This window comes from Aulostomus chinensis, chromosome 21 (assembly GCF_037954235.1).
Source record: "Aulostomus chinensis isolate RoL2024-O1b breed Wild chromosome 21, RoL_Achi_v1.0, whole genome shotgun sequence".
Classification (NCBI taxonomy): domain Eukaryota; kingdom Metazoa; phylum Chordata; class Actinopteri; order Syngnathiformes; family Aulostomidae; genus Aulostomus; species Aulostomus chinensis.
Genome location: NC_141340.1, coordinates 3263818 through 3278131, shown reverse-complemented (window position 1 = coordinate 3278131; position 14314 = coordinate 3263818). Strand labels below are relative to the sequence as shown.

General features: G+C 44.4%; 2 protein-coding genes across 2 annotated transcripts in view; one reads left to right on the top strand and one right to left on the bottom strand.

Moving 5' to 3' along the window:
- LOC147241358 (cadherin-18) overlaps positions 1 to 11244 on the bottom strand; it is a 95426-nt gene extending 84182 nt beyond the window's left edge. The window contains exon 1 of the mRNA XM_086191099.1: positions 10852 to 11244. The gene's annotated coding sequence lies outside the window, so the exon portion shown is untranslated. The remainder of the gene's footprint in view (positions 1 to 10851) is intronic.
- Positions 1 to 14314, top strand: part of LOC147241357 (uncharacterized) — a 140502-nt gene that overhangs the window by 10322 nt on the left and 115866 nt on the right. The gene's annotated exons all lie outside the window — the stretch shown is intronic.

The window sequence follows — 14314 nt, the reverse complement described above, 5'->3', positions numbered from 1 at the left end:
CCCCAAGAGCTGACTCCCGCATCATTAAAAAAAAAACACCTAATGTGTGAGACTATCCCTCAACAGACTCATTATACATTCCTGCAGTCAAACAACAGATGCCACATGAGCCGATGCGTCCGTACAAAGACGGTGCCAAAATTCCTGATATGTTGTTTTCATGGTGGCGAAGCAACTGTGTGCGCTTGAGATAATTCACAAAAACAACGTGTGGAATGACAGAAGTGTCGACGTAGACATTTAGGAAGGTCTCGCAAAAAGGACAAAAATCTTCTCGTCCAAAGTCGTTGTGTCTCAGCTCCGTGCTCGTGCAACAAGAACAATCAAGAACACACAGTTGGTTCAGTGGTGAAGGAAAGTTGACTCATGACTGGAGTCAGATTATTGTCCTTGTACCTGGTGGCTGCAGTGGCGTTCAATGTTCCCTTTGATTAATAAAGGATTTTGCGGTGTATAATGATATTAGTGCTGAGACTGAGTACTTGACTCAGGCTGGACATTGTAGGGACACGTCCTCTGAAGACCCGACTCGACAATCCTCTTAGAGGAAGAGGAGTCGTGAAACACATTGTGTGTTGCCTGTAGGCAGAGGATACTGTACACACCCTTTAGAGGCAATACTGCAGTTCAACTTCCATTTTAACTGTTTGCTTGCGAGACAGCCAACCTTGTGTGGAGCTCTTCAAGTGGCGTTAAGATTTTTCCAGTCTTGAGACGTCTTAAACCCCGTGGACAGCCCCCCCCCCGTGGCTCCCCTCTCATCCACCCCAGCTCTTTGAATTGGTAAGGACGCTCTGTGCATCTAACCCTCTCATAGAGCGCTGGCATGGTCCAATTAACATCTCACTCACATTTTCCACAACTAACTGTTGCATGTGAAGTGTGAACAGGTCTGACAGGCACACAGCACACTAATGTTTTATCAGTGCCACACATCAGGTTTCCCTGCTGCACACTGACATGACTCCCTCTCCCTCCGTCAGGCCAATAAACGGCTTGGGTGGAGCAATATTGTAAAAGGTAGTGCATGTAATGTCATGAAACACTTCAATGAAATCCATTCAATTGCATTTAAAAGTGCAGAAATATTTTCACGCCACCACGGTCAGCGCCCAGGTCCCCAGAGCCGACTCTGAGAACTAAAACTCGCCAATAAATACGGTCAAAACGGAATGCTGTGATTCTCAGGTTTAATCCCTGAAATAGCGTCTAAGCTGGCTATGAAATCAGGCATGATTTGAGGACATGGAGCTGTGATTGATGACTCCTGGTCAGCAGCAACACATGCTAGCAGGCTATGAGTCGATGGTAGGCGCTGATGGTCCTCACACCGGTGAATCATGTTGAGGCTCAGATGTCCCAGAGTGCAGCGGCTGCGGTCCCCTGATAACAGCTTCACATGGCTAAATCAGACCAAACTTCACCTCTGCGCATGCTAGTCGTAGCTGCTAACAGCGAAGGCTAAGGGCTGCTAACATCTCCACAAGCCTTGATCGAGATTAAACAACCCTCAATTTAAGGCTGGAACACCTGCATTCATGCTCAACAATTCACAAAACACAAAAGTAGTAGGTCAGTAAAAAAGTAGTAGGTTGAAAATGGTGCTATTCAGCTGCTTTTTTCTGGAAGAGAATACTCCTCTAGGGGCGGACGATCCCGCCGTTAAACTCTCACGCTACTTTAAGCAGTAGCACAGCATTGCAGTAATTGAATGAAAAATCTGGCAATCAGGTTTGATGTTGACATGGCTTAATACAGGAAGCAGTTAACTAGGCTACTACAACGGCTAGGCTAATGTCAAACTACTCTTGCAGTTCCGAAAAGTGGCTAGGTGGCTCGTCCTAAATCTCAGGGGTAGGATAGCACTGCTAACGTCCATTTACCGCATATTAAAGTTAACAGGTTTTTGAGTCACCACCAGTGGTTCACTTCATCCAATTTAATCTTTTGTTCTATTGAATAAAACATGTTGGTCAATGCAGAACTCATGTGGTTGCTAACATGTGGCTAAGCGAGACTGCAAGAACATCATCGCACCGAAACCAGAAGCTGGTGGCGGTGATGCTAACAACACGTGTCAAGCACGATGTCAGTTTTGCAGTTCTACGAACTGCATTTATGCCGTAAAGATCATAAAAGTAGTTTTCATTCGTGAAGATTGTGTTGCTGCTACACTCTAACTTTTGCCACATCGATGATTTTCAGCAACAAGCGGCTGGCTTTTGGTCGGGGGGAAGCCCTGGCGGTGCTAATTTTCAGGGAGGCCGCAAATATCAACCCTCCGGCGCTCTAGTCCAGTGCAGCACACATCACAATGCAGCATTTCTAGCCTCATTGTTGCAGTGAGGCTACTGGGTATCACACTGGTTTCTTTTTCTACATATTTTGTACCATTCTGTAGAAAACTAGGGTCATGACGGCCAAGTTGCTGCAAAATCTCTCTCTAGTCTTAAAAGTGTCCAAGATCAGCGCCTCATTCGACTGAACTCACCTTGAGCGAGGTACTGAATGTCTACCAGTTTATTCTTTATCAATTATTGAGTGTTAAAGTGTTAGTACAATGCCTAAAGCAAAGAATTTAAATCTAGAGGGGGATAATATGATAAAGTATGTGCCTACGTGAATAAAATACAAGCTTTTGCCTCAAAGACGCTGCAACATACTTGAATGTTACCAAAAGGCATTGTCCTGATGCTTTTAAGCAGAGAACATAATAAAACACTCGCAGGCAACCCCAGGATCCCAGGCATTAACGTGCCGTGATTACATAATGACAGTTCATCCTTAAGAGCTATTTAAATAACAGAAAGTCTGAGAGCAAACACTCACCGATGTGAGATGGAAATCCAGCTCCTCCTTATTAGCCATTCATGCAGCATGCTGGCCATCAAATGCTGCTTCTTTTTTTTTTTTTTTTTCATGCTTTGCCAAGACATTCTTGCCATAAAGCACAGGGCAAAAATGCAGACGTGGAACATTCTCATCTGCATTTTACTGCAGTGGATTTCTCCCACTTTCAGTGCACTTTGGAGCTTGTGCATGTTTTCTTTTTTTTATTCGCTACATTTAAACGCACTTAAAATCAGATTCCTCCCAAAACTATTTTGCAGTATGAATGCATTGTACTTTTTTTTTTTTTTTTAAATTGTATTTAAAGTTTTATGAGCTATTCTAAATCTGAATCAAACCAAAAGCGCCACGCTTTGTGCTTTTTTTGGAGACTGCCCCGTTCTTTGTCCGCCAAGAACAAAGCCCCGACACATATTTTGAAGAGTCTTTTATGTCTCAAAAACAACCCCCCCTTTAAAAAAAAAGAAAAAAAATTGGTATTATGTCAGTATTATGCTCTGAAAATTACACCTCCTCTCACAGTGATGAGTTTTCTTAGAGGAAGTACTTTGCCGCCCATTCATCAGTAAAAGTGACAGCGGATGAATCATTCTAATGTTGCTCTCACTGAAGAAAACAGTGCAGTAATGTCTACATGTGGAAGCCATAAAATGTTAAAACCAGATGACTTATGAATACAAAGAGCCGTGCGGCAACACTGCAATCAGTGAATCTGCCTCCAGCAGGTGTTGGTGCCGCACACGTGAAGCCGAGATCCACGCCGCACACCTAAAAACACACCGGCCCTTCATTTTCTCACTCCAGCTTTTTGGTGAATGAAGAAACTTTTCTTTTTTTTTTTTTTTACTAAACTTCTGGCTTATTTGCAGTTAAGAGTGATAACGGCTGATGAAAGGTTTGGACCTGAATGCTGGTAATAAATAAACATCGGCGTGTCTCCATCCGTAAATAAGCAGCTAAAACTCTGGATCACAGATCTAGAACGCGATCAAGACGGCGTCTGGGAGCCACGATCTTCTACTTTCCGATGAATTTGACGTGACGTCCAACAGCTACATCCTGTCAATGGCCTGGACCAGTCTTAAGGATCCAGGATCTACAAATTTGATCCCGAGTGCCTCCGAAGGTTAATCACTGGCAACCTGGCCGTTCAGATTTGACAGCTACTCCCCTCTCTCTTTCCTGCCTCCTGCGTTCTTTCATATAAGCTGATGAAAAGCTGGAACAGCAAACAGAGTGACAGCCATAAATAAACTAGAGAGCACTTGAACAGCGCATACCTACGCTAGGGATGCTTAGGGGATACAGAACATGAACATCATCTTCCCTCACCGCCTAAAAGTGGTCCTCTCCGGATCACACATCTAGAAAAACATCCAGGTGATTCCCAGAAGCGGAGCACCGCTTCAAAGAACCGGATTCAAAGAACATGTTAGAAATTTGATCGACATGCAGAAAACCAACGATTAATGCTATCATCCGACCAGACCTGACAAGCGGATCCCGATCGCCGCCTCAAGAGAATCACCTCTCTCATCTTTTTACCAAATTTCATTGAAATCCATCGGTAGGTTCCCCTGGACATCCTGCTAACAAACACGCCGGTTTCCACCTTAAAAGAGCAAAGAGACGAGCTGAGAGAGCTCACTGACCCAACATGACCACGGGGCAAAACAACAACAAAAAAATGGAGAATCGTACCCAACAACATGATTGTTGGTGTCTGCAGGTGGGACACTGGATGAGGTGATGTGTTCTGGGCGCTCCACTAGGGGGCGTCCATGTGTGGTGGGAGGGTGTAGCTTCACATGCGACGGCACCCTGGTTAGACTCTTCCCCGTCAGATGACATGGGAGGAAGGACACGTGGTCGCGCGTGTTGCTCCCCAATTCCCCTAAATGTTGAAGCAGCCACATTTTCATTGGTAATCAGGGCCCCTCAAAGCCAAGAGAAGCCAAACGGCTACCAGGTGTGATGGTGTGAACGTAAACCTTGTAAGCCGCTTGAACCCACCCAGCCGGCCAATGGCTGCGTGGTAAACATCCTCTGCCCCTCACCATCTGTCTCCTTATTAGCCTCTCAGACTCTGCAGACTGTCACCACCTCACTGGTCTGATGAGCAAAGCTTTCACTTTAATTTCTCATTCTTGACACTTTTTTTTTGGTTTTGTTTTTTTGTTTTTGGAAAGGAAATCTTGCCGTGTTAGTTGGCCTTTAAAGTAAAAACAAAGAATGCAAACTGTCCCAAGTGGAATACTGGCAAAAGAAAATGTCTGACAAATGCTGGTTTTAAATTATAAGGTGAAACAGTTTTAACTTGTTGCCTAAATATGTGAAGGGAACTCCTGAGCTTATTAGCGTGGTGGTTGGATGTTGCTTTAGCCTTCCTCTCGACTTTGTCGATGATGAAAATGAGGTGATTGGATTCCTTTGCTGAAAATAGGTTCATGTCTGAGAGGTTGTGCAAAATAAATCATTTTTATAAACGACAAAGTAATCAAACAGTAAGGGTTCCTGATGAGTCTTCTGGTAGTAAATTAAAAGAGGGTCAAGTCAAGAGCATCAAATGTAGATTCTTGTTTTCATCTCCAGACTCAAAGGCTTTTCAGTTCTGGCTTAACATTGAATTGTATGGAAGACAAAAGACGCCATAATTACAAATGTATTAATTTAGCTGTTTTTTTTTTATTAAGATACGTGTTTTCAAATATTGAAATATGAAAATAAATTTTTTTTAATTATTTTTGTTTTTTTACATAAATATTTGTTTTGTTTGTATTTTGTATTCATCATTTCTTCGCTCACGCTCGTGTCGGAGCGCCTCACAAAAGAGCGAATGGCAGCCATCATTCTGACTGGACTTTGATTGCTAAAACCTGAATAATCAAGACACAGCCTTCAGCAACTAATGAGAAATACAGAAATGAATAAATAGGGAAGAATAATGAAAAATAAATAAATAGAACCCAGACACTTTATAAACAGAAAACAAAGATCATGAGAAACATTTCGAGGTGAAAAAATAATAAATTAAGTTAAGGCATTCATTTTTCTGCCTGTACATGCTAATTTGTTTTTTCCAGTGTATTTATTTAAATAAAATAGGAATGAATGACTTCTTTATTTCAAACATGGAAGCACTAAAAATACAAATAGACATATTAAGCAAGAGCAACAGTTTGTATTATGTACGCAGTCTGTAAATAAATGTTTTTGAACATTATACCTGGAAGAGTTGAACGAACTCAAACTTTAATTCCTCCCCTTCTCACTGCTTCTGAAATGATCTGTCTAAACAAAATTTCAATCCATACATACAACATTTATATGTCTGCATGGTTTCTTAAATTTTTTTTTTAATGGCTTTATTATGGCATTTTTAGTCCTCCCTAGGCATCCAGCATGTAACCTCCTCTGGCCTGACATCTTCAGCGATCCGGAGGTCAAGCGTGGTTCGTTAGCCCCCCTGGCTGCATGTGGCAGTCGTTACACCGGTCAGATGGTGTGAATGAACGTTAGCCGCTACGGAGATGGAACAACAACATTGTAAGAGGCTGATAAGTGGAACTTTCAACCAACTCTTAATCTCCCTGTCTGTGTGGCCCTTATCCTTCTGGTGTGGGACTGCTGAGTCCTGACCAGGGGGCTCGGCTGTTAGCCTACCAAACCTGTAAATCTGGAAAGAGTCATTCTTGCATTTGGATGGCGTACAACTGGGATTCCCCACCGTTAAGGCAGTTTTTGTTTTTTGTTTTTTTTAGTTGAGCAGCAGAAATCTTCAGGACTCTATAAAAAAGTCCAGTTGCTCTTGACACCCAGCCCTTCTGGGTCAAGTCAAAGCCCTGGATGTCTGCAGGGAGATATTTCCGTTAGCCTATTTCTTCCCTCCAATCAGCCCAGCTATCTGGTTCTTTCTGCTAGGAATCTAAAACAGCTTTTTTTTTTTTTTAATGTTAAATTATTTCCGTGTGTGTCTGTGCATACATTCCCTTCGGTCTAGAACCAGCCATACGAAATTTGATGACAAAATTCCACGCATCATTTATCTCTCGAATCCACACAATTGCAGCACAGCATTAGAAGCAGGGGATTATTTTACCTTGCCGCGCCTGAGATTTAGAAGATAGCAGCGGTGACAAGATTGATCAACACATGCACTTTCAAAGCTTTCGTTCTCACTTTTAGAAAAACCCATACATGGTGCGCCTTGGCAACACATACACACACACACACACACACACACACACACAATAAATGGCCACTTTTTGTTTGCAATCACTGAAGGGGTTGTTAATGTTTGGATGAAAGCATGATTCATCTTTTCAATGAACCTTCCACTGTGCTGCTGGAACATTAACCCACTTTTTCTCTTTTTTTCCGCTCTCGTCTGCCGGTGATATGATTAAGAACATTATGATGGTTATCTCCACACTCAAGCTAGCTAGGGTAAGCCGTCCTGCGTGGACCGTGACTCTTTTGATGGACTTGTTTTCGGATCGACTTGCCTCGAGCTAGAGAACGCTTCAATGAGAGGTGCTCCTTTGATTTAGTGCTGCACTCCCAAAGTTAAAGTTGTGGCACTTGAGAGAACTGTGATTTATAAAGATGAAGTGAGAAAAATTCCTTTTTAACCCTTTTACTTTGGAGTTTTGGTCATGTTTGCTTCATCTATTCCAACAACAGAAAACGAAAGACTATATTTTGGTTGTATGCTTAACCCGTGTGTGTGTGTGTGCTTGCCACAGTGATTGCAGTTCATTTTTAGAGTCCTGGTGGATGTTTGTGCCAAATTTGAAGAAAGCCCTGAGATTGGGACAGATGGCACACACGTGTGAGGTCATCATGACCCTCACCTCTGACTACCATCATCTTTCCAGTTCAAACTTTATTGCTGGTGGACATCTGTGCCAAATTTCAAGAAATTCACTCAAGGGGTTCCGCAGACATCACGCCAACAAGAATGGGAACACCGTACAGACAACCCAAAAACAATGCCACGGCCCACAGTTGGCGCCGCCGCAGAGGCATCAAAAATATAATTTAGGATCATTCACATCTAAATCCAGCCCCCCTCCCCCCCGCCCTTTTTTGTCCTTCTGGAATCACACCTTGAATTTTGAAGCAATGGCTAACATTGTGTTGCGCTACATGAGCTAACGGTTGTGTTGTGTGTCTGTGTGTGGGAGACCAAGTGTCTAAGTGTGCTAGGATAGATGGCAATAGGGTAAAGAACATTAAATAATTGGTAGGAAAAGATGATTCTGTAACAAACTGAGATGCAGCAATTATAAAAGTATCTGCCATTATTTTTTTTTAACAAGTGTTATCGTACCTGACAAAATGGCTCAAGTTTGACAATGGTTGTTCATGTGTTATGTGAAATTGAACCCAGTTTGACAAATCTGTGTGTCTCAACACGTCATCATGCTGAGGAATACACACCAAGATGTTTGCTCTGCTGCAAGCTCACTGAGTGACTGAAACATTCACAATTATTGACACTCGAGTTGGCACGACACTTCAGGCTAGTGTTTGTGTAACTGGTGTCAAATCAAGGATTCGGTTCAGATATCATGGTGTCTACATGCACAGTGTGATTTCGTACATGGGTGTAAAAACAAAAGTCATTTTCCTACGTGAGTGAGATTAATTTTCAAACAAGGGAATTTTCAGAGAGATGATGGCAACAAAGTGCCTCAGAGAATCCTTTTACAGTGATTTTGCTATCATGGCGGTTGTAGTTGAAACTCCGTCTTTGCCGAGAAGATTGAACATAAAGCCACTGATGTGGGAGGAAGGCGATCATCAAAGTGTTCCCTACAGGCTCAAAGATATTTGGTGTGGTGGTACTGAGGAGAATATAGAATATCCTTCTGTATCGCGTAGCGCTCAAAACATTTATTGATTAGCTCAATCACAACTTTCACTTGTGACTCACTAACCTGCGGTAGGAAAGCTGAGGTGTGAATCATACAAGCTTGTAATGCAGGTGGCATTTACATTTTGTTTCCACATAAAGGACGTGTTATTGTGATTTTTGGTGACAATGCACTTGGAAATGTATTGAATTGATTTTGTGAATCTGTAGGATATTTTCAGCTACAGTCAGGAGGTGGTGCGTGGGCGATAGCTAATGGCTAATTGTGACCATATGATGTTTGGGTGGTTCGATGTGGGACATTCATGATACCATTCAGTATACTATAATATTACATAATTGGGTAGACAAACATCCTTTTATTTACAATAGTCAAATCAGCTCATCGCTACCAAATAATTAGCTCCAGTCAGAAAAGAGTCTGCTCCAGTTAGCAAAGCGTTAGCTCTAGTAAGCAAAGCGTTAGCTCCAGTTAGCCAAACGTTAGCTCCAGTTAGCATGAACTTGACTCCAGTTGGCAAAGCGTTAGCTCGTTAGCAAAGTGTTGGCTCCAGTGAGCAAAGATTTGGCTGTGGTTATCACATAGTTAGCTGTAGCTAACAAACAGCCAGCTATGAGCTGGTAATAAGAGAATTTTTTTTTTAATCAATATCACAAACATCCAATAACAACTACGACAACAACTACGAATAACTCAGCAACCAAATCATGAACTGTCTGCCTGGAGTTCAGCCGGCAGCTAGAATACGATGAAGACTCTTATGAAGCTGAAATGCACTTGCTAATGTGCTAGCCACGAGCCTCAGCATCAAACATGATCGACTCAATTCTCAATTTTCAGGGTATAATTGTTACATTGTGTTTGAAATCATCACACTGCCAACTTTGAAGTGAAAGACTGAATTAATAACAGTTCCAACTGTTTCAGTCCATTTTGAATATGTGAAAATTAGCTAGTTAGGGTTGACTTGTTTGAGACTCAATAGATTTAACATCCTTTCTTTAAAAAATAAGGAAAATGAAAAAGGGTATAATAATAGATGGTATGATTCCATAACTGACATGTCAGAGACTGCAGAGCTGGTCCAGTCCGCTCAATGGTTTCCATTTTTTTTCCCTCCTCTTCTACTATTTCCATGTCAGAGCTTGTGGCTAAGAGCCAAATTGTTGCACGAATGACCATTTTATAGAGCTACTACATGAAACCGGGGCCTTCAATAATCTCCAGTTTTGTAGCCTCACAACCTTTTCAACTGAATCGAACAATTCTTCATCTCTCTCTCTCCCTTTTAAAACATTTTGCTATCACATTAAAACAGGTGAACACCTTGCAGAAATCCAATCCAGTGCCTTAAAACTGGCAGCCGTACAATCCTCCCTGTTCTCATTAAAAGCCAATCAATGCAACATTAACAGCGACAGCTAAGCATCTGACACTTGGCTCACGCATCCCTACACACACACACACACACACACACACACACACACACAGTCAAAACCTTTCAGAGAATTCAAATGAGTCAGGCATTCACTCAAACGCGGCTCTACTGTTTTATTTCCCCTCTGTCACGGGCAGAGATGAGATCTGGTGCGGGGGGGATGAGCCTGGACTTGTGGGGGGAAGCTGCAGTCAGTGAGCGGACTCCTTGTTTCCTGCAGTGCGCGTAAAATTTCAGGTGCAGGCAGCACAGGGATGCCGGATCCCGTCCAGAAGCAGCCTGTCTATCATTCATAATTCCACAGATGCCGCTGCTGCCGTGCAACGACACCCCAAGAGGACCTGACGCGGCGGAGACGCTGAGGTTGGATTCTAAAATGGAACCAAAATAACTGGAGGAAAAAGTGCGCGTCTCTTCTCTCACACTCGTGTCTCACCCCCCCCCCCCCCCCCCCACACACACACACACACGCCCGTCGAATCGCTCCCGATTTCACGCGGGGCGCAAGAACAAAAAAAAAGGCAAATGCGCACCGCTCTCGTGCGCGCTTTTTTTGTACTAACAATTATTTTACACACACACCAACACACACCTCCACTATAGTTGGCAGTCACGCGCACAGGTGTGAATGGAAAACTAATGCGCCAAGGATGCTAGAAACGCACAAACTTCTATGTCTCTTACCTGCTCTGCGCACGTGCACACCTCCACGGATCAGCTGATTTTTCTTTTCTTTTTTTTTAATTATAAAGAAGACGCACGAGTTTTGCTCCTCATAGTCTCTCAATTTCCTCTCCACGCCGCCGCCGCCGCCGTCATCATCTCCAGGACAGAGCTTGTCTGCACGGCTTGCGGATAGCCGACGCTCCCCCTCTCTCCCAGAGTGTGTGTGTGTGTGTGTGTGTGTGCGCGCAGGAGGAGACGGGACGAGCGAGCTGAGCCAGTGCGTGCGTGCGTGCGTGCTTGTGTGTGTGAGTGAGTGAGTGTGTGTGCGCATTTCCCAGTTGAAGTATCCTCCAATCCTGCCCGGCTACTGTGGCGGCTCAGGCCGAGGAAGGAGCTTGATTGGTGAATTCTCAGATCAATCCCCGTCCGTCGAGCCTCGGACCAGCCTCTCCGTGCTTCCCCCTGCTCACCTCTCTCTCTCTCCCTCTCTCCATTATCTCCCTCTCCTCATCTCCTCCTCTCTCTTTCTCTGTTAACACGTGATTATATAAGATAGTGATCAGGAAGTGATACGTTATTCCTTTCTAATTTCTAACACACACACACACACACACACACACACACTCTGACTGTCCCAGGAGAACAACGAGCATCAACAAGAAAAAAAAATGTGTACGACAAAGCCGAAATTGTTTGCTTTCACTTTAAAACCAGAAAAATACTCAAATAATTAACTATTTTTCCTTTATAACTAATTTTAAAAAAAAACAAGGCATTTATAAGATTTTAGAAAAAAGTCAAATTGTCATAAAACGCGTGCGAGATGTTGCTGCTGTGCTGGGACGAGCCTACCTGGGTCCTGCAGTTAGTGATCGATAACTCAGCATGTCGACCCTGGCCGGGCTGCTAAAGACCCAGAGCTCATATTGTGGTCATATTGTGGTCATTTAACTCCTGGAAAAAAGACAAGAAAAACCTCCAGGTTTGTTCATATTTCAAACCTGCAGTTCTGCTGGGACGTTGAAGTGTCGCACAGATATGAAATCAATCAAAAACACTTTGAAGTATCGTCTGTGCGGTGAGAGACGTTTCATGTCCTCTTGGGTGTTAGCGGCGCCATGAGCTGCGTGTGGCGCCATGAGCTGCGTGCGGCGACCGTCGCTGCGGCTTAGGTCCACGCAGACCAGGTCAGGAAACACTAACAATTTAACATTTGGCCGTAAGTGGAAGAAAAACGTGTCGCTGCAACTTAAAGGTCCCACAACATGGAAGCAATTGTTGGTTGGTTTGTAGTTTTTCCTTGGGAAGGTGCGATGCTGTCCGGATGTGTAGGCTGGTGCGTAAGGTTAGCACATCGCAGAACTATCGGAGAAGTCGCCCCGTGAGGAGTTTTGAAAGCACGGACGCTTTAAAAAATACTTGAAAGGTGATGGGCTGAACCGCCTGCTTATCACAGGCTGACATCAACCAATCAGATCAAAAGCCTTCACAAACCGCCTTTCAGGGAATAAATACCTTCCAGTTAACTGATGCCCTGAGGTCATCGCATCTAAACCACGACACTTTGCTCCCGCAAGCATGCTGACCGCATCGGCGCAAATGTGACAGCAGAGAGGATGCGTCCTTGTATCGTCTTCTGATCCGTCAGAAACAGTTTCCTGGTGAGGTGACGGACTGGCAGTCCAGTAAGAATTAGTTTGTTCCAGAGGAGAAGAGGAACGCAACGTTCCTCCTGTTGGCCCCAAAGAACACAAACGTAGCGTCGGCGAGGGTTGGGAGTCTCCAGTCTTCTCAGGTGTGTCCATCGCCTTTACAGCCCAGCAAACAGATGCACGTACAGGACACACATGGACATGGAGGTGTTTTTAAATACGTGTTGAAATTCAGGACCTTAAAGAGCAAAGAACACGTGTTCCAGTTTCAGTGAGACGCAAATGACAGCACATGTGCAACTCAACAGGAACCGTCAAGTCTTTGTGGCTTCAACATTTCTGAAACCTGCCTTTTCTGTCTCCGGCACTCCGGGCTGCTCTACGGACGCATACGGACATTTCTGTGGCAAAGAATGAAATATTTCTTCAAACAAATCAATGAGCCCTGCAGAGAGGATAAAAAAAATCTGCCTACATGGCTGCTGCCTACATATCTGCTGCCTTGAGATGCATAAGTGATGCACACAGACATTTGTTGAAGAATGAGCTTTTCTTCCAAAACGCTCGGCGCTGTTCCTGTGGAATCTGAAACCGTATCCGAAGGCGTGTTTACGGCGATAAAACACGCCCCCCCCCCCCAAGTGTCTTCATGTCTGGTGACATTGACAGGATGTCGCTGGGGTCTTTTCCCACGGGGGCCTTTTCATGATGTGGTGTCTTGCTGCAAATCTGACCCGGAGATGGAACGCACGGCTCAGAATGATAATGGGGACATGCTATGCCACGGGTGTCCTAACCTTCCTTCATCTGCAGGCTGAATCATGAAGATGACTCTTCAGCGTGTTCATAAAAACGTCCAGACACCTGAGTCACTATGTCTTCAGTGTCTTGTCCAGCTCATTACTGGCAACAATGAATGTCCGTGCATTTCAAACACAAGTTAGTGATGCAGACAGTTTCCCGTCAACCGGCGCTGAACCCGCCGCTCATGGCTGCTGCTTCCTCCAAACCCGGGACCGGATGTTTGAACCCTGGTTCCATCGCAGAGAAAAGGTGCTTGCAGCTTTACTGGCCAGTGGGAACGAGGCTTTAGCTTGCAGCTCTACAAGACACGGTGCCTCTGTGCTGGTAGAGGTCTACCCATGATGCAATGCATTGACGAGACTACAATGTTAAGAAGGCTCTGAGGAGGGGACTTGATGACCCTCAGGCCCGGTACATCTGAAACATCCTTAACATGCTTTGAGTACCCAATAATATGCCGAAAGACACTGTGCATCCTGAGTGCGGTGCCTAGGATGTGATCTCGGGCGTGGCGGCAGTCTTAATCAGATGATGTGAGTCAGGCGTGAGCTGCAGTTAGGGGTTGCCATGACGATGCTAACTGCTGTGTTTTATCAGGCACCAAAAAAAACAAAAACCCACTGTAAATAAACATATTATTGTGAGTACCATCCCTCCCCTCTGCACCTCTGTCATGAACCGAGTGTGCAAACGCCTGACACCCTCTCCTGCTCTGATGTGTGATGTCACCCACTCTGGCTTGGTTCCTCCTATCTTGACTCTCTGTCAGGGGTGATCGCAGCCACCGTGGGTGTAAAAGGACAGTCTAGAACTCACAGCATGAGACACAACTGCAGTGTCCCACAGGCACAGTCTGACGTGTGACCCATCCTCCCCAACACGGGCGTTCTGGTGTCACACGGTTCGTGGCAGTGCTTTAATGTCGTACAGGATCTTTCCAGAACACTAGCCGGGTGTTTCTTGTGCCTAAACCTCACCAGAGTAGTGTTCACGCATCTTAATTGCCTCCTGACTTTCTCATGTTT